The sequence below is a fragment of the Platalea leucorodia genome (assembly GCF_965183815.1).
Source record: "Platalea leucorodia genome assembly, chromosome: 1".
Lineage (NCBI taxonomy): Eukaryota > Metazoa > Chordata > Aves > Pelecaniformes > Threskiornithidae > Platalea > Platalea leucorodia.
The window spans coordinates 98,575,871-98,598,077 of NC_138823.1; the positions used below are offsets into that span (position 1 = coordinate 98,575,871).

Sequence of the window (22,207 nt, forward strand, 5' to 3'; positions counted from 1 at the left end):
ATTCTAGGGAGGACGACATGCAAACGGACTCTCAGAGCCCTTTGCATTCTGTTTTATATTGGAGGTATGTATGCTTTTTAAGTGTTGCTGGAAAGTACCTCTGAAATGACCCTACCTGCTTTTTTTCCTCATATAAGTTTTGTTTCATTTCAGGAATTCATCCATTATGTTAAATTGAAAAAAAAATCAAATAAAAATAAATCAAATTAATTGGAATTTTTTGGCATTGCCCTTCACATGCTGCATGTTCTCTCCAGCCAGCTATTTGAACACAAGCTCATTATCTTTCCTGCTGTGAAAATGGACCAAATAAAAATTTCTGTATTTGCTTTGCTTGTTACAAGGGTGAATTTGCTCCAGCACCCTTTCCCAGTTTATTGGTGCTGCATGACAGCTCCATCCTGCGGGGCGCTGGGCACCCAAAAGAAGCACTGAGTGTTTTCATTTCCCATGCCGTGATCCTGCATCCCTTGAAGTGAATGAAATGTCAGCCGCTAACCTGCAGTAGGCTTGGGCTGGAGTCCTACAAGGGCTGCTCAAGAGCAGCCTGAGGGAAGCATCTCTCCTTAAGGCAGTAGGTAAGCAGCATCTCTGCTTAAGGCAGTGCTTAAGCAGGAGTTCAGTAGGTTTTGGACAAAGAACCTGGTACAAAGCTGTCCCGAATCTGAATTTAAGCACAAGTTTAAGTACTCTCTTCCTGTGACCTCAGCACACCCGGTGCTCTGTTAGTTTGCCTTACAGAAGCAGAAGGGAGCTTGGCTGCTTTCAAATGAAGTCTGCCAAAAAAAAAAAAAAAAACCCAAAACCCAACAAAAACAAACTAACAGCCCAGCAAGCATCTTTTTTTTCCCCCCTTGGCTTCTCTATAAATAATCAAAATATTTTTCAGAGCAAGTTGAGTTAATGTTTTGCGGTGGTGAGTGAACACTGTGATGCTCTGATATGTTTTGTGCTCGTGAATCTCGTAAGATGCTTGAGTGTAATTTAATTAAGGTTTTCAAATGAGAGGAAGAAAGAGTTCTATGAAGTCTCGTCTGAATTTTGTCATTGACTTCATGCGAAGTCCTTTGAGTGCATTTGGGAACAGTTTGGCTTCTCATTTAGCTGTATCATTGGATACATGTTGAAAGTTTTCCCTTCTTATCCTTACCACACAGACAATCCCGTCATTCTTGAAATGAATGCTCTTTTGCTGTCCATATGCAAGAAATTATGCGAACATCTGTGTAAGTCACCGCATACAAGAAGGCAAATTCTTGGTGGCAGGCTGCAGAGCCCGTCTTTCAGACCCCTGTCTGCAGCGGGGCTGTGCGCAGCCATCGGCTTTGTTCTTGCACCGCACGCTGACTGTCGGTTTCATGTTCCACCGCTTCACTACTAATAACAACTAGTAGGATTTTGTCTTTTTTTTTCTCTGTTTTTTTTTTTTTTTTTTTTTTCCAAACACCAAATGTATAGTTTCATTTTGGCAGCTGGTTTTATCAAGAAAATGGTATCAGAATCGTGTGGGATTTTGTGAGTCATTACCAGAAATACTGCAGTGGGTGGATTAGCCCCTTCAAAGCGGCTGCTCTGCGTGTTTTCGGGGTAGTAAGGTGCAGGGAAAATAGGGTCGCGCCTGCGATTTTTTGCACGCACCCTTGGGAATACCCTCGGTGAGGGCGATGTCCTTGTTCTGTCAGCAGCTCTCTGCTGTTTCCTGTTGGCACCAGAGGGAAGATGGGTGATGCTCCTCTGTCTCTCTGCAAACAGAGTGTTTCTCGCAGCTGTCCCTACGTGACAGGAGCACAAAACACACGTGTTTTGGTTGCGGGGCTGTGCGATACAAGCCTGTGGCGTGAGGAGCTGGGGCAGCAGCACTTGCAGAAGCGCCCAGAAGAGCACGCTTAGGTGTCTGTGCTTTAGGTGTTGAGGCTTTCAAATCAGCCTCATCAGCCTGTAGCTGGGTTTATTTCAGTTGCAGGTATCAATGCTTCTTCCTAAAGGGTTGCCGCCTTGCCGCCTATGAAATGCAGCCCTGTTTCCATCCCAAACCTCGTTGGAGAGCACTTTTGCTAAAGTAAACCCAACCCAAGTGCTGTCTCCTTGCTTTTAATGGCACAGCCCAGGCCCGTGTATCCGGGCCCTCGCCATCAGCCTGGTCTCATAGGAGCGTCACATCCTCCTAGTAACAGCCCGTTAGTGGGACACTTGTAGAAACATTTGCTGGTTTCATCAAGTGGTGTCCAGACTTTTCATCGAGGAAGCCATTTGGGAATAATGTGCAAGACTTTTTCGGAGTCCTGCTGCCTCCCAGACAAAATTACCAGTCTTTGGAGGCCAGTGCCAGGAACCGCCTCTCTGAGCCTGCAGTCCCCCTGCTCCCTGGTGCACTGCCAGGACCCAGAGCACGCAGGTTTTCATTAGCACATCCCGCTGCTGATGTGTTTTCTCTCTGACCTGGGGCTGAGGAGCTATGCATGCATTTGATCTCGCGTGCTTCATCTGAGCATTCAGCAGCAAAGAGTTTCTCACCAGAAGCACATTTGTTTTGGGTAGAGGCTTTCCTGTTAGGTCCTAAAGTATCATACTGTCCTGTGCACTAAAAAAATATTTCCCCTTCCAAGAGATAACCAAAGCAATGGGAGGAGATTGTTTTGATGAAATCAGAACGGGGGTGGAGAGGAGGAGCAGCAGAGACTGATCTCCTGCCGGTGTCCAGTTAATGCTCCTAATGAAGTGTAGTGCAGCGCTCTGACACACAGCAGAAACCTGCTCCGATGAGTGATGGCTTGTTGTGCCTAATGCTCTCCCAAGCGTAACTTATGACAAATAAATACGTGACGTCCTTCCCTGCTTCTTCCTACTGCTCTGCTGTTAGGTTTTTTTTGCTCAGTTTGGGAATGTCGAAGAAAAAACAAAGCGGTGGTGTTTTCGGCCAGCTCCCGGAGCCCAGGGGAGCTGTGGTGGGAGCAGGGTGCAGGTAGGTGGCTGCTCTCCAGCCTTCCTACATGAATCCAGAGCGCAGCTGTCTCCCCCAAAAGTCACCCGAGCAGGAACTGCCAGCCCCTCGGCTGGTCTCTCCGGACAGAGCTGTGCATAAGGAGGAGCAACCTGGCTCTCAGTGGTGGAGACGAGCCAGGGCAGAGCAGCTGGCTGGCATCTCATCCGCCTCCTCCTGAGTGAGGTGGGCAATCTGCAGCGCTCGTTGCTTTTCCCGGCATGTGCGCATGCCCATAAAGTGGTTATTTGATAAGGCTGTAGAGTATCTGATTGTGCTGTACTGCAGTCCCTGCGAAGCGTAAGTAAGAGCTGTAGCCACAGGTCCAAACTGAAGTAAGGGAAGGAGGCATCTCTGGCAGTGAGATGGATCCCCCCCCCCATCCACGCTTGGGCAGACATCCTCCCACGCACGACCCTCGCACATGCACCATGTCAAGCAGTTGCTCAGTGTATCAAGGAAAGACCAGCCTCTCTCCCCCTAAACCATCGCCGTAGCCCCTTTATGGCAGGTCACTCGTGCTGTGGGAAGGGCAGGGCGGGTGCACAAGACAGATCCTGTTGCAGTGAGCAGAGGGAGCATGGTAGCTATGCTTTGTACCCGGCTCCCATTCCCGCATGCACCACGACAGGCACCGAGACGCAGCGCGAGGAGGAGCGGAAGGTGCGTCTGCTTGGTATGCTGCTGGAGCGCGATGGCTTTGGCTGCTTCACCAGGTCAGGTTTCCCTCCGGCTGCACCCAGCGATGATGGCAGGGCAGCAGTTCTGGCTCTTCTTCCCTGCCTTGACACAAGCGGCAGCAACACGTGGCTGCTGATGATGGGTGGGGGGAAAAACTGCCTGTCTGCAAAGATTAAAAACCTCCTTTCAGCGTGCCTCTGGAGCAGGTGTGGGGATTAGCCTACCCCAGCATGGCTGCAAAGGGGGCTCGGTTGCAGCCTGCCGGGGCTCCTGTGAGCAGGGAGGTGGTGGTAGTCCCCTGCGTGCCCGTGAGCAGGCGTGCATGAGAGTCGCGATGTGGCGTTTGCACACTGAAGAGTGATGGGATGAGTCCTCTGGTGTTGCCCCGGCTGCGGAGGGCTTGCACGCCGAGGCCTGGGGCAGCACTGGCTCTGGGTACGTGGTGCAGCGGGGAAGTGGTGGCCCATGTGGTCGCTGTGCCAGCAGGGCTTGTGGTGGGAGAAGTTTTGAAGTGACAGCAAGGGTAACAGCTCGCTCCGTGAAACAAATTGCAGCTTCTTTGGGATGCTGCAGGCAGGGCAGGGCCAGGCACAATTCTGGTCCTGCTCCTGGTGCTGGTGGAAACCAGACCTTTGTGGAGGACTGTCCTGTCCCTTGTCGTTATGTGAGCCTTATGTAGAACTGCCATAAAGGTGTTTCTGAATTTTCCCCAGGCATACTTCTTTTCTTTTCTTGTTTAGAGATTTGGCTTGCTTGCACTCTGAGGCTTTTTTTTTAGAAAATAAAATAATAACAGTAATAGTAATTTTTTTCTCCTTTGTTCTGAGGTTTTTGTGGCTCTGGCGGCTCAGCTGGAGCCATAGTACTGTGTCTGAAACTGTGTGGATTTAGGTGTGGCAATACCAGCCTTTCCTCCGCACAGGTACAAACTAACTGCATGTTGCGTGTGTACTGTAGGCCTGGTTAGAGCCATTTTTTTTAATCCAAAGCACGCACTTACCTGGCAAGTCCCAGTTGAAAACTGGGCAGCCCCAGACCAGTGAGTCTCTCCATTGACTCTGGTGGGCAGTGCTCCTTTCCAGAGCCAGGAGCTTCTCTGGTCAGCCCTGGGGAGAGCATCTCTCCGTCTTGCAGCGTGGCATCCCTGGTGCCCGATGCAGGACAGCGTTTTATGTACGTGCAGATGTGTGTTGTCATGTTGCCTTTTGAGTCAGTGCCCTACTGTAGGGTGGAATATTGCTGCTGTGTTTGAATATTATTCTTTATGGATAGTCAGTTGCATCGTGCTCAGAAGCACAAATGCACACGCGAAAGATTTGCAGAGGCAGGTGGTAGCCTGTATTTTTCTTCCGTTTGCAGTTTTTAAATAAAAAAAAAATCTTTTCAAGTTCTACGCTGGCAAGAATGTGGGTGTCTGGCTGAATGAAAGAAAAATAAAATAAACTTGCATAATAAATACACTAGTAAATTTGCAATTTCCCTAAACTCTTAGCATAAGTACAACCACTTTTGGGGGTTAGTTTGCTTGGTTGTTTATCCAAGGAAGAGGAGCAACTTTTGAAGAAAGTTTCCCTGAATGCCTTTCCTTATTGTAATTATGTTAATTATTAGCAAGGTACATACTTTAGTTACAGCCTGAAATGCTGCTTTCTGACAAAATCAGATCTGCTTTCTTTTACATCACGTCGTATGTCAAGTATGGAACGAGAATCCAAAAGCCTTGGGTATATCTGCACGTGGGTTTTATATTTATTTATTTATTTATTTAATAATGCTAATTTTTCAGCATTTTAAAAGTTGACTGCCTAGAGGTAGGCACCTGGATTTATATTTAGGGACTGAAGTAAGTGGGATGGCTTTCAAAGGTCCTGCGTACCTGCAGCTCTCGGTAAATTAATTAAAAGCAGATGTTCTTTTTGGCGAGTGTGACAGAAACAAGTAGGAGATGCTGGGTGCCCAGCACCTTTGAAACACTACCAGCTTATTCAGATGCCTGAAGATGGAGTTAGGCGTTTAAATTTAGGCACCCAAGTTGGAAAAGTTTTGGCCCTGTAATCCTAACAATCACTGTCCCCTCTGTCCTGAAGTGCTGTAGCAGAGATTCACCTGAGAAGCTGGAGGTTCGTAGGTGGGAGCGAGCAGGGACGGAGTATGTGTCTCACTGCGGTGGAAGCGAGCTCGGCTGCCTGCCTTAAAGCACATGCAAATGAGGGTCAGATGGCTTGACAGTTGGTTATGAAACTAAATAGAAATTATGCAAAATGGGGTTGATTTTGCACATATTTTTAGGTTTTGTCTTTTAGGAGCTTGAATCTTTAATTAAAATACCAAAGAGGGGAAAAAAAGTACAGGCAGCAACTGTTACGTTTCACATATATACTGGATGTAACGTAATAGCCTGCTATGCTCTTTTTAGGGATCATTTTTATCCCATTGCAACTGAGAATATAAAGCCATCTTACAACTTGCCAGAAGTGACACCTGCTTTCATACTTCCTAATAATTACTTTAGCTTTGACAGAAAGTACTTGGCAGGGTGCATACAAATTATGACTTGCTTCAGGGTACAAATAATGTCATAATGACTTTAAGAGTTTCTCTTTATGCTCAGGATATTTGCATGTACGTGTTTTGTTGGTATGAAACAAGCGAGTGAAGAAGAGTTTTGGGTGACTTCTTTAACTTCTGAATAAAAATGTGGGTTGGATATTGTAAGCATACAAATAGACTAGAAAAGGGAAATAAGTAGTGAGGTTTTCAGTGGCTATTTGAGCATGCCTTTTTTTTTTTTTTTGCAACTCTGTTGCTATGAAAATGCCCTAGACATTTGCGAGGAATCAAATGACTTCTAATGCTAGATACTCACAGGCTAGAGGAGAGAACTTGCCTACGCGTAAGTGGCATCAACCTGCAAGGACTCTAATCCCTCTGCCCTGCCTTGCAGTGAATGAGTGTTCAGCTTAAAGTGCATTTGGATGTCGTATGTGCTCTTTTCCTCTGTTTTTTCCTATTCTTGCTTCAGTTAAGTAGAACTTGAAGTCACATGTATTTATCTGTCTGCAAAATCAAGGTCTTCATTATATATCTGACCCCAAACTATAGCTAGGAAGTTAATCTTCCACAACGGTCGGTAGTTACTGAATAGCCTTTAAAGTATTCGGAGTTAAACATGTTAAAGTATATATTACATATAAAAGCCCATTTTGGGAGAAGGTAGCAGCCGCACAGAGATCAGTGATGTACTTGCCCAAGATCAGCCCAGAGTCTCTGGTGGAGCAAAGGTGTTCTTCCACATCAGGGTGGCAGGAGTTTTGCCCGGGGGTCCAAAGGAGACTTTCCCTTCTTTGTGTTACTTTATCCTCCAGCAGCAACCTGAAGTTCTAAAGGGCTAAGGAAAGGGAATGTCGAGTTGGGTTTCCCTGTTCATATCTGCAACCTGTCTCCCTGCCCAGTTTTTACAGCAAAAAGGAGGCAAAGGAGAGGGCGAGGGGCAGGTAGAGGGTACTGTTAAGCGCTCACCGAACCGTTTCTGAAGGCGAGTCGAACAATTTCTGACAACCAGAACATGAAGTTTCCACGTGAGCTTCCTTCAAGAACTGGAAGAGGAGGGCATCGATAAATACATTGCTTTTGCAAGGCAGAATGAGCAATCGTGGAAAACAGTTGGGAGTCAGGCAGTTTCTTATCTGAAAAAAAGTACAGTATGTTACTTTTCCACCTCTGTTCAGGGACTTAAAAAGACAAATGCCTTTTGCTTCCTGCCTGAAAGAAGCTAAGCTCTTTCTATAAAAAGAATGAATTTGGAAAACGTCTGGTGTGTTTCTGTGTGTGTGCATATTAGTCCGTGTCTTTTATCAGACAGAGCTTTAGGAGATACAAAGTTCCTATGCGCGTGGGTCTTTCATTACCAGAAAGACTTTGGCAAATTGCAGGGAATTCAGACAGCTGCAACAAAAGTGATTAATGGACTAGAGAGGAGAAGAAAGATTAAGAATTAAATACGTGTGGGTTGTCTGAATGAGAGAGAAAGAGGGTGAAAAAACAGGGCAATGTTAAAACTGAGGGGTATAAATATCTGAGTTTGGAGAAGAATTGTTTTGGGTGGTCCAAGCAGTATGACAAGGAGTAATGGGATAAAATTCAGCACTGAAAATGTAGGCTGAAATCCAGAAACGCTTCCAGATAGTGAGATCTGTTAGACTGTGGCATATTCCCTGGCGGGAAGGGGTAGAAGCCACATCGCTTGAGCCACTTGAACTAGACCGAACAAAGGCAGAGCTCCCGAATACGGCATGGGAAAGGTCCTGCGTAGGGGAGGGGTCCAAGCATCACCTTCACCACATCCCCCCCTCCTCCCTGTGTTATCTGCTGCTGCTACCAACACTGACAAGTGGCTGGAAATCGCACGGGGATTTCTAAGAGCGCTGTATTTTAGCATATATTTGAATAGGGATTTCCTTGCGGAAACACAAAAATCCCTCTCTGTTCAGCTTTCTGCCCTGTAACTGTCTCTGCTTGTTGTACTTGTTAAAAAAAAAAAAAAAAAAAAAAAAAAAAACTAACGAAAGAGAGCAGAAGTTGCCTTACTGTAAAACTACCTAGTGATAAACTTTTTTATACTTCACTTGGAACAGGCTCGTCGGGCTGTTCTCGAAGGCTGAGGAAGAGCTGTTGGCAAGCTGCATACAGCCATTACAAGTGAGAATGACTGAGCAGAACAGACCTGTTTTACTCATTCACTTTTCTGCTGTATCCAAGCAAGTCATAAGCTCTTAAATTTCACTTTTCATGTAGGGGCTTGGTCTCCAGTGTTATGACTTTTTTTTGTTTGTTTGTTTGGACATAAAGCTAATTTTCCAGTGGCTAGAAAGCTACAATGTGTATGAGGAAAACTAGGGAATTTTTTTTTTTAATAAGCCTATAGTGTTTTTTTATGTTACTTATATTCACAGCACCATATCCACCATAGTTTTTCCTTACTGCTAGGCTCTCTTTAAAAAAAATGGTGTGGAAAGGAAATGTTTACCTTCCCCTCCCCATACTGCTGTGGCTGTGGGGCTTTGGATTGCTGTATTCTCTTTGCTGCTCCATGGATAAACTGATATAAAGTTATCGCCGCCTTGCTTTTACTTCCTTCAGGTCAAGTCCGTGCTATGAAATTTTAGAGAGAGAAAAGTCAGATGCTGAGACGGCTGTTCACCTGAAGCTTGCAGGGATTGCATCCTCGGATGCTTTGTGTTGAGAAGGTAGGGAAGTGGGCGCACGCTCCCGCACGGTGTTCCGATGCAGAGCTCCGTTGCGGTGTGCGGACCAGGCTGGAAGCATCCTGCATCTGTAGCTGCCTGGTGTTTCAGTACCATGTTTTCTCTTTCCGAGAGACCCCTGAGTGGGGAAGAGGATTTGTGTGGCTTCATACAGGCTTAGATGTCACAGCTGGGTTTTGTACGGTTTTCAGTGTCTCTGAAAAGCAAGGTTAACGATTTCCCGCTGCCACCTAAGTAGCAGAACACAGATGGGGTACTGGAGAGAAATATATGTCAAGGTGTTGTCGAAACATTTATTTCCTTAGCAGGAAGTATTGATCCTGCAAACTATATTCTATTACAATGGCTTTATTTCTCCTATATTAAATGACTAAGGCAGACTATATTTAATCAATTTGTGTGATGGATGTTGGCGGACCAACATAGCAGTTGGTCACCATGCACATCTCAGTCTGCTGCTGGCTGGTTGGCTGCTTTCAACAACCCAAAAATAGGGTTTGGCCTGAAAATCAAAAGTTTTAAAGGTTTATTTTGTCACTTAGTAATACACTGGGCTTTGGTTGCCTGATTTACTCATTTTTTTATCAGCATTTATCAACACTGAGTAATGCCTGCTAATAATGAACCGTGCTACTGCTTGTTAATGTGCTTTTGGTGTTTTCATTGTTTGTAAGCCTGTTTCAAAGGAGCAGTCGGGGTCATCTCTCAGACAGCATTGTATCTTCCTAAGTGCATGCTTGTAGAAAACAAAAATGTTTCAAAACTGGTTGGGAACCTTTTGAATTAAAGCCCATGTTCCAGATCTGTGAGGAAAGTAGTGATTTTTTTCGGCCATGTTTGTGAGGTGTTATTTGCTTTTTATTTGCTTTTAAAATTCATAATACAGTCAAGAAGCAGCTGAATTGCAGCAGTGGTAAAGAAGGATAGAAACAAGAGCAGCGTTTCTGCTACGTTCTGTAGAATTCAACAGGATCCTCCTTATATTATCTTGAGCTTTTCTGTAAGTAGTCCTGCTAGGCTCAGATTCTGAGATAGTTTTTAAATGGTCCCGTCTGTCATTACAGTTAGATGTCAAAAGAATAATCTATGAAATGCCTGTCTCCCCCATCCTTCAGTGAACTAATTTTAACTTAATGAATCAACTGCAGTGCTGCCTTCCTCGGCAGCCATTACACAGGGCATGGTACGACATTTCTGTGGCACACGCTTAACTTTCTCTTCAGAAGCCAGCCTGTTCGTCTCTGAATGAGTAGGAATGTTTTAGGGTATGGCAATACTTTTGTTTGCTCAGTGAAACTAGTTTCTCAGGTGGAGAAATCATTTAACTGGTAAGAGTGGTTTCGGAGGGTTTCTGGGTGGTAGCTTCCCATTACTGCTGCCCTTCTTGTTCCTTTAGTGCCACCTTCTTCTCCCTAAGGAATGAGACGAGGATTTTGGCATTTGGCACCGTTGACAGCAGAACTGGAAGGTCAAGTTCCCGGTTTTTTCCCCTTTGAGGGCTAAAAAGAGAGTCTGGCCTCCCCCACGCCCTCCCGCCCCGAGGGGGAGCGAGAAGCGAGGTGCTCACTCTCACCGCCTGTCTGGTCTGTGTGGGCATGATTCGGCCAGGGACCTTCTGCTGGTGTGACTGCTTGGACTGACGGCCGGGAAGGCTCCACCTGGCCCTGGCCAGCAGCAGGGGAATTTGTATTTCCAGGGACTGCCTGGGACTGCCTCTGTTCATCATCCGCAGAAGTATGGGACTGTATAGAAGTGGAGAGCAACCCCTTCGCTCAGTCAGGGATTTGAGTCCTGGTCGTTCAAAGGGATTTGTGTGGGCAGGTTTGGTCTTGTACCTGCCCAGCACATCAGTTTGGTGAACAGGGACTTTTCAGTGACTAAGGCAGAATGAAAGAGGATGCCGTTTCTTACAGTACAGCAACGAGGATAGAGAGCTCGCCTTTAGCTTTTCATAGAGCAAGGGAGTTGTGCTTGGCTCCTCTCCCTGAAATACCTTGGTCTCCAGAGCTGTCAGGTCTGACATTGTTCTCAGCTGAAAGTTGCTTAAAATAGAGAGCAATAAGGGAGCAAGGAAGATGCTTGGAGAAAAATCGCCAGTGTTTCACTAACAAACCATAATGTGCAAAGTGCTGTTTTGCAGATTGGGGTAAGCACACAAAAATTAAGAAGCACCAGAAAAATTGCAGTGGGTCAGCAGAATATTTTCTTAGAGATTCCCTTGCAGATTTAAGAGGCAGAGGAAGTGAGCAACAGACAACTCAGAGCTTGGCCTGACATTTGCGGATGGCATATCAGTGAGTCTGGGTTGTAACTGTAAAGGTAAATGGGACACTGATACGGATGAAGTGGCACTAAGTGTAGAGCGAATCAGCCTCACATGGCAGCAGCTCCCTGTAGGACTCATCAGCTGTGCCAAGTGTGAGACGAGTATCTTGGATGAGATATAAATGGTTCAGCAGTAGCTGTATTTCAGGAGTAAAGAGCAGGCACCAAAAGGTTATAGAATCAGGCAGAAATGTACGAAGCTGAGGGATGATCACAAGGGATGGAATTATTCAGCAGAGGGAAAACCCCTCACACTGGCCTTGTGATGAATAAGAATACATGTTTCAGTGTATCATGAACTGTCTTTGCCTTTTACACGCACACTCATTAACACATCTGTAATTACCAGCAGACTCACCTCAAAGAAGACAGTGTTGTTCTTACTTTCCCATCACATTTAAATATTCAGATTTGTGAGAAGAGCTAAGGAGTTCCTCTGTGTTTCCCGGCACAGCTGTATGCTGAAGGCTGCTTTAGCCGCTCTCTCCGTCCTTCCACCTTCCAGTAGTGTGACTGGGATTTCTGTGCACACCTGGGTTCAGACTTCTCTGCCGGTATGCATGACCTTTCTAATAGAAAAGTTTGCGCGTGCGTGCTTATGTAAGGGTGTATGTGTGCGGGAAGAATTGTCAAACCTGAAAATTACTTGGGTTTGGTGTTTGTTTTTTTTTTTTCCAATGAGTTTCAGAATTAATTTTTAAAGCTCCAGTGCACATTGGAAAAATATTTTTAAAAGTTTAAAAATTCTGGGTTTCGGATGTGGTTTTTTTTTTTTCTTTTTGCCTTACCCCAAGGGAAAAAAAAAAAAAGCACTGCACCTTATTTTTCTGTAGGAAAAAGAATAATTCAGTTCCGGTATTTACTTCCAGAAAAGAAACAAATTCTTCTGAACATGGCATGTGCAGTTCCTTTTTTCATTGTGAGAGGGGGCTATTTTAAGCATTTAAAAAGCTAGGGGTGAAATTAATGTAGCACCATCTCATAGCTCTGGCATCAGCAGATCTCCGCTCCCCTTTTAGTATCGCTGGGAGCTGGCTTGACAAGGTATGAAGAGGAGACTAGTGTTGTGCAAGTGATTTTCGCATGAAAGGAGATGATCTCTGTGATTCATCCCGGCTCTGTCCTGCGTAAGTTCATCAGCAGTGGAAATAAACAGTTTGATGTTCGTTTTCTTTCTGGGACTGATCCTGGGTCTGTTGCCAGACGGTTTATACCGCTTTGAGCGTTACTGGAGTTGCTCCCCAGTACGGAAGGGGGAGGGCGAGGAGCACGCCCACCCTCACACGCGCTGCCAAAGTGGGGAGGAACGTCAGTCTCTTCACATATTGTGATAGACTGGACCGGACCAGCACCTCTCTGCCTCCCCACCTGTGACGGTGCAACAAAAAGGGGTAATAAAAAAATCTGTCCCGATCTATTCTCACACAGGAGCACAGTCTGCAGCCTCCTCATCAGAAAGGAAAAAAAATGACCTGGTTGAGCAGAGCCAGTGCCAGCATGACCTATCCACATGGTTGGGAACAGCACCTCAGGAGTGAGAGGAGGGAGCGTGTTTTGCCCCTGACTGGGGTTTAAAATCTTTTATCTTTGGCTCAAATGTAAACCGAGTAATCCTCATGGTTTGGCTGCCCGTCCTGCAGCCTGTGTGTGTGTGTGTGTTGGCACAGAGAGGGCGGAAATTTGCTAGCTCTTTTTGCGTTTAATGGTGCATCTTGGGAGACGGCTGCTTGCTGCCAACCTCGTGGGGCAGGACCGGGGTTAGTGGCTGGCCCTGGCTGGTGTGCTGGGCTGGCCCCGCCGCCCTACGCGCCCCTCTGCTGCACGGCTTTTTGTGGTAGACCGGGGAAGGGAGGGGGGAGCAGAGGTGTGCAAATCCACGGCTGTTTCAAAGCAAAACCCGGTATTTGATTGCGTTTCCTGACAAGCTCTATCTTGGGCAGTTTCGTATATCGTAGTTGCATGCCGTGGAGATAGTGTACCCTTCAGGCGTGTTGGACTGAGTTGCACTCTTCCCCTTTGTGCAGTGTTGCCGGTTTGTTAGCCGCAGATTAGAGACAAAAGCTTTTACAATTAGTATTTTAATGGGAGAGAAGAGGAGTGACATTGTGACCCGCTTACAAATGTGCCTGAGATTGTCTGGATTTCAGCCCACATTGGGGAGAGTGAAGTCCTGTTTCCTGGGGATTAGTCCAGAAAACCACCCCTTGTTATCGGTTCTCACCATTTCAAGCCCAAGTGAGCATATTCTGGTGTTTCCAGGTATTCAAGAAGCGTACGCCTTCCAGTTGTCCGATTAAAGAAATTCCAGATAGCGCGGGGATCGTTTCAGAGTCTGATGAAGCCGAGATTTCCCAAGCGCAGTCTTTGCAAGCCCTCCTGCTAGAGGAGTGGAGGAAGGAGCTTCTTTCCAAGAAAAATGTAGGCTGGGTAATCTGACATCATTCAGAGTCACATCACCCTACACCCACCAGAATTCAAAGATAGAATGGAAATGGCATAATCTGTTCTCACGGTAACACTAATAGTACTGCTCCCGCAGTTCATTGTGCGTCGTCCCCACCCCGCCATCACCACAATTAACATTTCTTGCAGTGACTTTGAAAAGTGTTGCCATAACAAGGTTGCTGATCAGCAACTACAAAAATCTTAACGAGGTACCTAATGGGGCTTTTTGTTTCCATTATTTCTGCTTAATATATTCTGAAAAAGTCAGGAGGTTTTAACCTTGCCTTCAGCTGCAATACCCTGGCATGCTTAATAGAATACCACTTCATTTGTACTGAAGCTAGCGTACACTAAAAGGGCTTGGAGACCCCTCTAATGTAGTCAATCAAATTGGTGCCTGAAGCCAAAGAAAACGTATATCTGAACACATGTTTTCGGTCTTGAGCTAAAAAAAATGCACTTCATGTTGAATAGCCTCCTCCAAGTGCCGCAGTTAATAAGCCATGTTGTGTTTTTACTGGAAAAGTATGCTTCTAGCCAAGCATTCTTTGCATTTTTCCCAGGATTTAGTCATAAAATCACTTTAGACATATTGCAAGTATGAAATGTGTGCACATCAGATAAAGGGCAGCAATTTTTGTTTTGCTGTAAAGCTCCATGGAAACATTTTTATCACCGTCAAATGCGTTATCCCAAGAAGTCTGGCCCCTTTCTTTACTGTTAACATCTAGCTGGATTAGAAAACGCTGAACGACAGAGCCCGCACTAACAGACTGTAGGTGATGGTGGCTTGGCGAACTAATGCAGAGCACCATCTCTACGAGTTTGGTGGCATCAGAATCTGACTGCATTTTGCATACGGTCTCAGGCACAGCTATCCGGCGCTAATAGCCGGCCGGTGTGCAGATCTACGTCTTCAATCCCGGCTGCCTAATTCTGCATGCATAAAAGAGTGAGAAACCTGGAGACTTGCTGAACTATTTTAAGCATTATTATTTCAAGAAATGATTTACGCAAGCGAGAAAAGCCTCTAGCACAGTCGGCAGGCTCAGCCCTTCGAGGCGCTTGCATCTCACAACACACTCTCGCAGCCCCCTCTGGCTGATGCTGGCAGCATCGTTGCTCTGCTCTGGAGCCAGCTGCAAAGTGCTGCTGATGGCTGGAGGGAAACCTTCCCAGGGGCAGAGGGGAGTGAGATTCCTGGAGGGAGCCACTGCTAAAGTCAGCAGCAGCGAGGTTTTAAAAGAACAAGTGTATACGCGGTTTTATGTATCGGAATAGAGCGATCTAGCTATCAAACATATGTTCACACATACACAGTATACAGAGTAATGTGTATATACCACCTCGCCGAGCCAATCTGTGTTCTGAAGAAGAGAGATATTTAAAGCCGCTCTGCAAACTTTATAGCACTGGGAGAGACTAGCTGGGCTTGTCTCTGCGGGGACTTGCAGTAAAGCTGGTCCGGTCTGAGTTTCTTTGTGTATACGATTTGACTATGTATTCGTGGGTAGCTATATAAATGCTAAGAAGCAGGCACAGGGATTAGGAATACGGATGAAGGGGAAAAGTCCAAGGAACGAAGAGGGGTTACCCAGCCCAAAATCTAATTTGAACCCCATTAAGGTGTCATGGAGCGATGAAGGGTGGAAGGAGCTCATTTAAAAGCCATCCACATCAGCTAAGGGAGCGCTGGGAGCACTGAATCATCACCACCTCACTTCTTTGGGACCAGTGTCTTTCTCCTCACTTCTGTGGCAGGCAGCTACCTGCCCAGTTTGAAGAGCAGGCAGGCGCCAGGAGAAAGCCAAGGCCAACTATGCCATGCTCGGGCTTGGCATGGGGTGACAGCTACTTGTTTGTCAGCTCGGCCCAAAAGGAGTCAGGAAGCCCTGCTGTGCACCAGTCGTGGGGTAGGGTGCTCACCACCTGCCTGTGGTGAGTCATACTTTTTGACAGATGAGTAAAACATCAGTGCTGTGATATTCGTTCTTAATCATCTTGGGAAAAGATTAGCTGTTAGGTTTGGGGCCTTTTGCAACCAGCACATTTGTTGGTGAAGTTTTTGTCACGGTGTAATGTGTCAGGGTAAATTTAACAGATGTGTGTGGGTCCAGGTTAGATGCTGAGTGCTGTTCTCACCTGGTGCAGAGGTCTATGATGGGAAAGTCAACAAAGTGTTTTTGAGTATGCATCATTCCCATACACAGCATACAACAGAAATCTCGGTCCTCACCTGTACCTTTGACTGTGGGAGCACCCTGTGAAGGAGCTGCCTCCATGGTGTTCAGCTGGCCAGCAGGACTGCTCCCCTCCACCCCTGTCTTCCCAGGAAAAAGCCAGTTTCTAAGCCTAGATCCTTTGAAACAGCCCCGAAGGGGAAGAGACGGAACATGGGATCATCAGAGAGGGGGCTGGTTCACTGCAGCCATCTCTGCTCCCCAGCACGCTGGCAGGGACGCGTCTGCTGGAGCCTCCTGAAGGAGGGCAGCTCTCCAGGGAAGATCTCTCTCTTTTTGCTGGCCAGCCTCCACCGACGGGAGCAAAGTACCAGCAGAAGTCAGAATAAGATCTCGAGGATAAACGTCACAACAATAGTGAGAGTAGCTGGGTTTGCCATTGCAGGGTCAGACGCTGGAGATACGGTTGCAGGTTCATGTGTGGTTCACCAGAGATATCGCACTGCGTTCATTCTGGATCAGATGGGGCTGAGGTTTTTCCCATTACAAACTAATCTCTGAATCTCCTTACTAGTTTACTACCTGAAATATTTGAGCACTTTTCTTTTTTTTGACAACTTGGCATTTTTCGCTTGCGTGCACTGTAGCAGCTTTCATAGAAGAGGAACTTTATTCTACTGCTGTCTTTCTAAACGCCTCTTTTTTTTTTTATCGTACCTAATAAATCTTGCCGTGTTACTAAGAGCAACATCCCCATTGGCCAGTCAAAAAGCTGGAAGTCTTACATGGCCTGGTGTGTAGCTGGGCACAAAGCTCCCTTTCATGGCTTCGGCTGGCTGCATTACGAGCTGTGCCGAGATCACAATCCCGATAAAATGGTGTTGAAAGCACTGAGAGTTTCAGGCTTCGTGCTCTCTGCCAAAGGGATAATTTTAGAATGTTCTTCCCCTTGATAATAGTAATTTTACAGCAGTGTAACTGTTGGATTTAAGAGTTAGATCAGTGTAAATCAAGGCAGAATCAGATCATTTCTTCTGAGGCAAAGAACAAAACTCTTCATATCAGCAGTTATAAATGTATTAAAAAATCCAAATGTGCATACACACACAAAAATCTACATCCTCTTAAGGCAAGACTGTAAATAATTAATATAATAACATGCTTACAAATTCAGTCTAGGTATATTAAGTTAGCCAAGACATTTCAGATTAGTCCTCTTCTTTTTTATCTTGTTTTGCTTCCTATACCCCCATGAATGCAGGTAGTTTCCACCTGCATGGAGAGCAAGCAAGCAGTTTTCCTTCTGGTTTGAGAGCTGCATTTTCAAAAGGATCTTATACCTCCCTTCCAGGTTTCCAAGCATGTTTTTCTGGGGCTTTTTTTTGTTTTTCTACTCAGATTTGTCTTTGTTTCCAAAAAAATAAAATGCGACACATTGTATCCACATTCTTATGGGCAATTTTTGCAGCTCTCTGCAAATAAAGTGCTTAAAGACTTCTTGCAAGGTGATTGTACTAAACAAATGTAGTAAATAATCCTGAAATTGCAATGCGTCTCATTTACATTTGAATGGAATTACTTAGATGTGGGATGTCGGTGGTACAAGTGGCTCCAAGTACTCTGTTTCGGGTTTTGTGTTCGCTAATACAGGCAGCTTTATCACTTGCATGTATAAAAAGCATGACACTTCGAAAAGGATGTGAATCTCCCTTGACTTTGCTCTTCTACGGGTGACTGAAGTGAGGCACCTAAATAAAGCTGGTCCGATACTCAAAGGTGCTGAAAAACTGCGTCTTCTGTTCAAGTAATGAGGAGATGCAGCTGCTCAGCCCATCTAAAAATCAAGCCTTTTTTTTTTTTGGTTCCTAAAAATGAATTTAGAAGCCTCACTTAAGAATACAAGGTTCAAAATACTGGTCCGTACAAAGTCTGTTTTCAGCAATGAACTGAGCAGGGATGCAGATGTACTCCGATGTTTGTGCAGGGCTACCCATCGTTGTTATAGTAAGCCCTTCGTGGAGCACTGCGGGACGGAAAAGGCTTTCTTCAAAATAGCGTATTCACAGAGTTACAGAAGTTCAGGAGGGGATTCAAGGACCTGCAGTGCACAAAATCATTTTGCTTCTTGCAAATAGAGATCATGAGGTAGAAGCCCCAAGTTCTAGTCTTTGAGGGCTAAAAAAACCATGCTTCTCTGGAACATAATGGTTGCCTCTTACCAGCACCTTTTTGCATCCCAGCTTTGCAGTGGTAGTGTGGCTCATCTTATCAAGGGTGTAACCTAGAGGTAGACTGTAGCTCCTTCCAGCTGTAGTTCAGGTGAAGAAACCAGGCTGAATTTGGCTTCCTGTGCCACAACCTGGATGCAGGATCTAAGAAACCCTTGCCACAGTTTACTCTGTCTGTAAAGGCTTAGCAATTTTGCAATAGTTGATCTTTTTTAAAAATTTTTTTTTTTTTTTTTTGCAGTAAGTGAAGGTACAGTGGTACAATACCCTAACACTTTCCACGTGTGGGTAATTCAATGGGTATCTCAAAAGGCACTACATATATTTGCATATGAGTTCTGGAAGTAATACGTTTACTAGAGATAAGGTGAGCCAGCTGTCGTACTGTCTTAGTCATCTGGAGGTGGGTTAGATGAGCTGGTAGTGCAATGGCAAAACCTTCTGCTGTGTTGGTGGTGTCCACCTAGTTCCCTCCTGCTGCCAGAGACTTGCCCTGGGCTGGGAGACTGTTCCGTATGCGTGAAGGCAAGAGCACTGAGTCCTCCAAAATGTAAGTTTGCTAGACATCATTTATGTTGAAAGGGAGAAGAACGGTGATTCCTGCTTGCAGCTGCTTGTCAGCCAGCCCTCTGAACTTGTGTTAGTTTTATCTCACTTATCTAAGCTGCAAGCAGATCCTATGCACCAATAACAGCAGCATCGATATGCCGTTTGCACAGCAGTGAAGCTTGAGACAACGTGACACTTAAATTAGCGTTCTGCTCATTGATAGGTAAGGATAGATGCCGTAGCATGTAGTAAACCCTTCCTGCATCTGCTGCTTTGTAGGATCCTGTGTGCAGTGTTGTGGTATGGCTAAGTGACCTGTAAACTCATACCGGATAAATTTGGTTAATAGTGGTGGCTTAGCCCACCATTCCGTTGGGCACGTGTCATTTTAGACGGTATTTCCACAGGGAGGTCAGCAGGCTTAGTTAGATCCAGCGGGTGCGGAAGTGGACTTTGGGGATGAGCGTATGCCACTGATTGATTTCAGGGAAGAGGTTCTCTGAGGACTGTACAGTCATCACGTGCTTAAGAGATCACTGTTATGGCCTGTGTATTTCTGCATAATGGAAGAGATGTGCTTGAGCACCTACTGCCGATATGTTGACACAGGTAAGTTATTCTGGCTGGGCTGACGTTGACTTATGAGCTTGTATTACGGCTGGAGTCGTCTTGCCTCAGAGTTACCAGAGAGTGTGCGTACCTCCCTTGCTTTTGCCCTTATTATGTCCTTTTTTGAAATTCATGCCCGCTCACGCAGCTGGGTTTAGATAGGGTGAAATGTCCTCAGATCATAGTTAGATCACGAGGAAGAAATAAGCACAAAGTTGCATGCATAGCTTCGTTTTATTTTAGGAGAAGAGTTTGGAAGATCTGAGAGTAAAATTTAGCACAGAATGTTTAGATTAAAAAATATATATATTCTTCGCTTGACTTGACTTTGAGCATTTTCTTAAAAGTACTAAAAGAACTCTTTTAATGAAGCATAAAAATTGATTGTTTCTTGCCAGGAGGGATTGTCTTCAATCTTCAGATACTAAAGACTTCATGAGAACCACAAGAAGAATATCTTCTTGAATCATTTACATTTTTCCCCTTTTGCAGGCTTATGTAACCATGCAGAAAATCTAATAATAAGTGTGCTATTAGTATCCAGTGTGGCACCTTCTGCAAACTGAGGTGTCATATTATTACAAATAATGGTGCAGAAACGTTGTAGATGCGGAGAGCTTCCGTACGTGGCTTATTTGAGTAACCTTTATCAAAAAAGATCTTGGGCTGATTGAATCCATCTTTGCTTCTGTTTTACTATTCTATTTTATTGTTCGAGGGAGGAAGAGCCTGGCTGCTTGCTTTTGTTTCTGTGAAGTCTGGCATGCTATTAATGGTGTTGGAAGGAATAGGCTAGTAGCAGTACTCAGAACCAGGTGTCTTGCGGTCTTTTATTTTTACATACACGCCCACCCCTTCTTTGTTCACCCACCCACAGGCTCTTGAGGATTAAACCTGACCTACAAGCATCCCTTTCGGTTCTGGTCTCAAGTCCCTTGAGCAAGGATTGTCAGCCTTGTGATGAACACTGGCACAGGCAAGGCTCCCAGGCTGATCTGCTCGTACAACCTTACTGCCGGTGAGTTCAAACTCATCTCGGCTCCGCAGTCCTCACTGATGGGACTGCAGGCTTAGCTCGAAGACAGGCAGCCTACTGAGCAGCAGCAAATAACCTGCAGGGTCTTTTCTTCCCTAACTATTGCAAGTGACTCCGTCTTCTCTGTTGCAAGCAACTCCTCTTTTTTTTTTTGGCTGTTTCTGTCACCCTGGTACCCCGCCAGCAGCGATACCCGCACCCAGAGCATCGCCCCCCTTCGCAGGTGACCACAGTGTGCTTGCTTCTCTAGGCTCCCTTCCTCCTGGCATCTCTTCACCTCTTTTTTTGCATGTTGTGCACTCAGTTGCTTCTCCAGGTGAGTGTTTAGAGCACAGGTCCTCTCCTTTGTGGTTGTTACCCTGTGCTTTGAAGACATCATAAAAAAAATATAATAATGAAAAGGGTGATGCTGCTTTTGCGTAAATTACCTCTCTAAGCTGACCCCTGAAAGGAGGGAGAGCATGAAAATGCCGTTGATGGCATCTCTCTGCTCCTGGAGTGCCAGTGCGCTTTTCTTACCAAAAATGGTTTAGAAATTGTCCTAGTGACCAAAAGAAACTCCAGAAACCTCTAGGTACGTCGAATGTTGGCTGTCCGTGGATGCTTGCAGTCCCTCCTTTGTTTGCGCAGGGGTGCGGTCCCTCATGAACATCCATCCCGGGTTTGCTCAGCGGCGCTGCCTGGCGCAGCATGGTGCCAACCACCCCTTCCTGGCCGCAGCCTCCCTGCGTGGAGTTGCTGCCGTGGGCCGTCCCCTTCCCCCCGGTTGAGTCTCGCTGGCGAATGAGGCAGTACCTTGGGAGCCATGCCGTGGTTGCCCTGCAGCCTGTCTCACTCCGTGCCAAGCCTTTACTCTTAAGAAGCTGACAGTCCCAGGTTTAAAAATGTGTTTAAGTGTGAGCATGGCTTAAGGCATAAGGGATGTAACTGTGACCTCACCAACCTCGTCCCCCAGCAGTTTGGAGTAACCAGTGCTTTCAACTTGCAGGCTTTCCAAGGTGGTGATCGAGAGGGATGGTTTGGGATAGGAGGTAACGTAACCATTGCCATCGATAACTGTTCCTCGCTTTTATAAGCAATGTCACTGAAAAAAAGGGTAACCTCCCCACCCCAAAACACACAAGAAAGAGCTTGGTTGTTTGCTGTAAGCTCACACGAAACAGCTAAGGAAAACAGTACATTTTTCAAAAGCGTTCAGTACCCTGCATCAGCGTAGCAATTCTAGTTTGGGGTATTGGACGTGTTCATTATTGTAACAGCTGATAGCATTCAGTTATATGTAAAAGATTGTGCATAGTATAACTCTCCAGGGTTGTTTCACTGTTGTTTCCTCCTGTGTGTTTTCCTAGACAATTTAGCACTTTGTGGCAGGGACCTAATCCTGCGAGTTACTGAGCACCATGAAATCCCATTAAAGCCAGTGCATTCAGCTCCTTGATGGATCATAACTTTATTTGATGCAGGTTGTGGTGGTGCTTTGGCAATAGAAATAAAGCTAATTTTAAAGGTCGTTGTGTTGCAAGCTTTTATAAAGCTGTACTTGCACAATGGATCTCTCTTAAATCTGTACTTCTCCCTGCTAATCCCGGAGGCTTACTTCTTTCCCCTTTGGTGTTCTTGCTTTGATTTTTTTCTTTTTCCTTAATAATGTATTTTCTTTCATGGCTTCTCCTAGTTCCTTAGCTTTGCAGCCCTTCTCCTACTTGGGTGGGTCTTTTTATGTCTTTGTTAGCTGGGGATCGTTTCCCAGCAGTGGTAGCTATGGGACTCCTGAGGTCTCTGCAACTTGAAATGCTCATTCAGAACCATATTGGATAATTTCCTGGCCCGTTTCCCTTCTGTTTTAGTTTTTAACATCTGATAAGTTTGTTTACAGAAGCTAGGGCGGTTGATGCCAACCTGAAGGGGCT

At 45.6% G+C, this 22,207-nt stretch overlaps 1 protein-coding gene across 12 annotated transcripts in view; it reads left to right on the plus strand.

The window, feature by feature from the left end:
- Positions 1-22,207, plus strand: part of ATXN1 (ataxin 1) — a 221,985-nt gene that overhangs the window by 155,484 nt on the left and 44,294 nt on the right. Inside the window, exon 1 of one of the 12 annotated variants that reach the window (XM_082328798.1) lies at positions 20,214-20,279. The exons of the other annotated variants lie outside the window; for them this stretch is intronic. The gene's annotated coding sequence lies outside the window, so the exon portion shown is untranslated. Of the gene's footprint in view, positions 1-20,213; positions 20,280-22,207 lie in introns of those variants that run through there. 12 annotated transcript variants of the gene reach the window in all.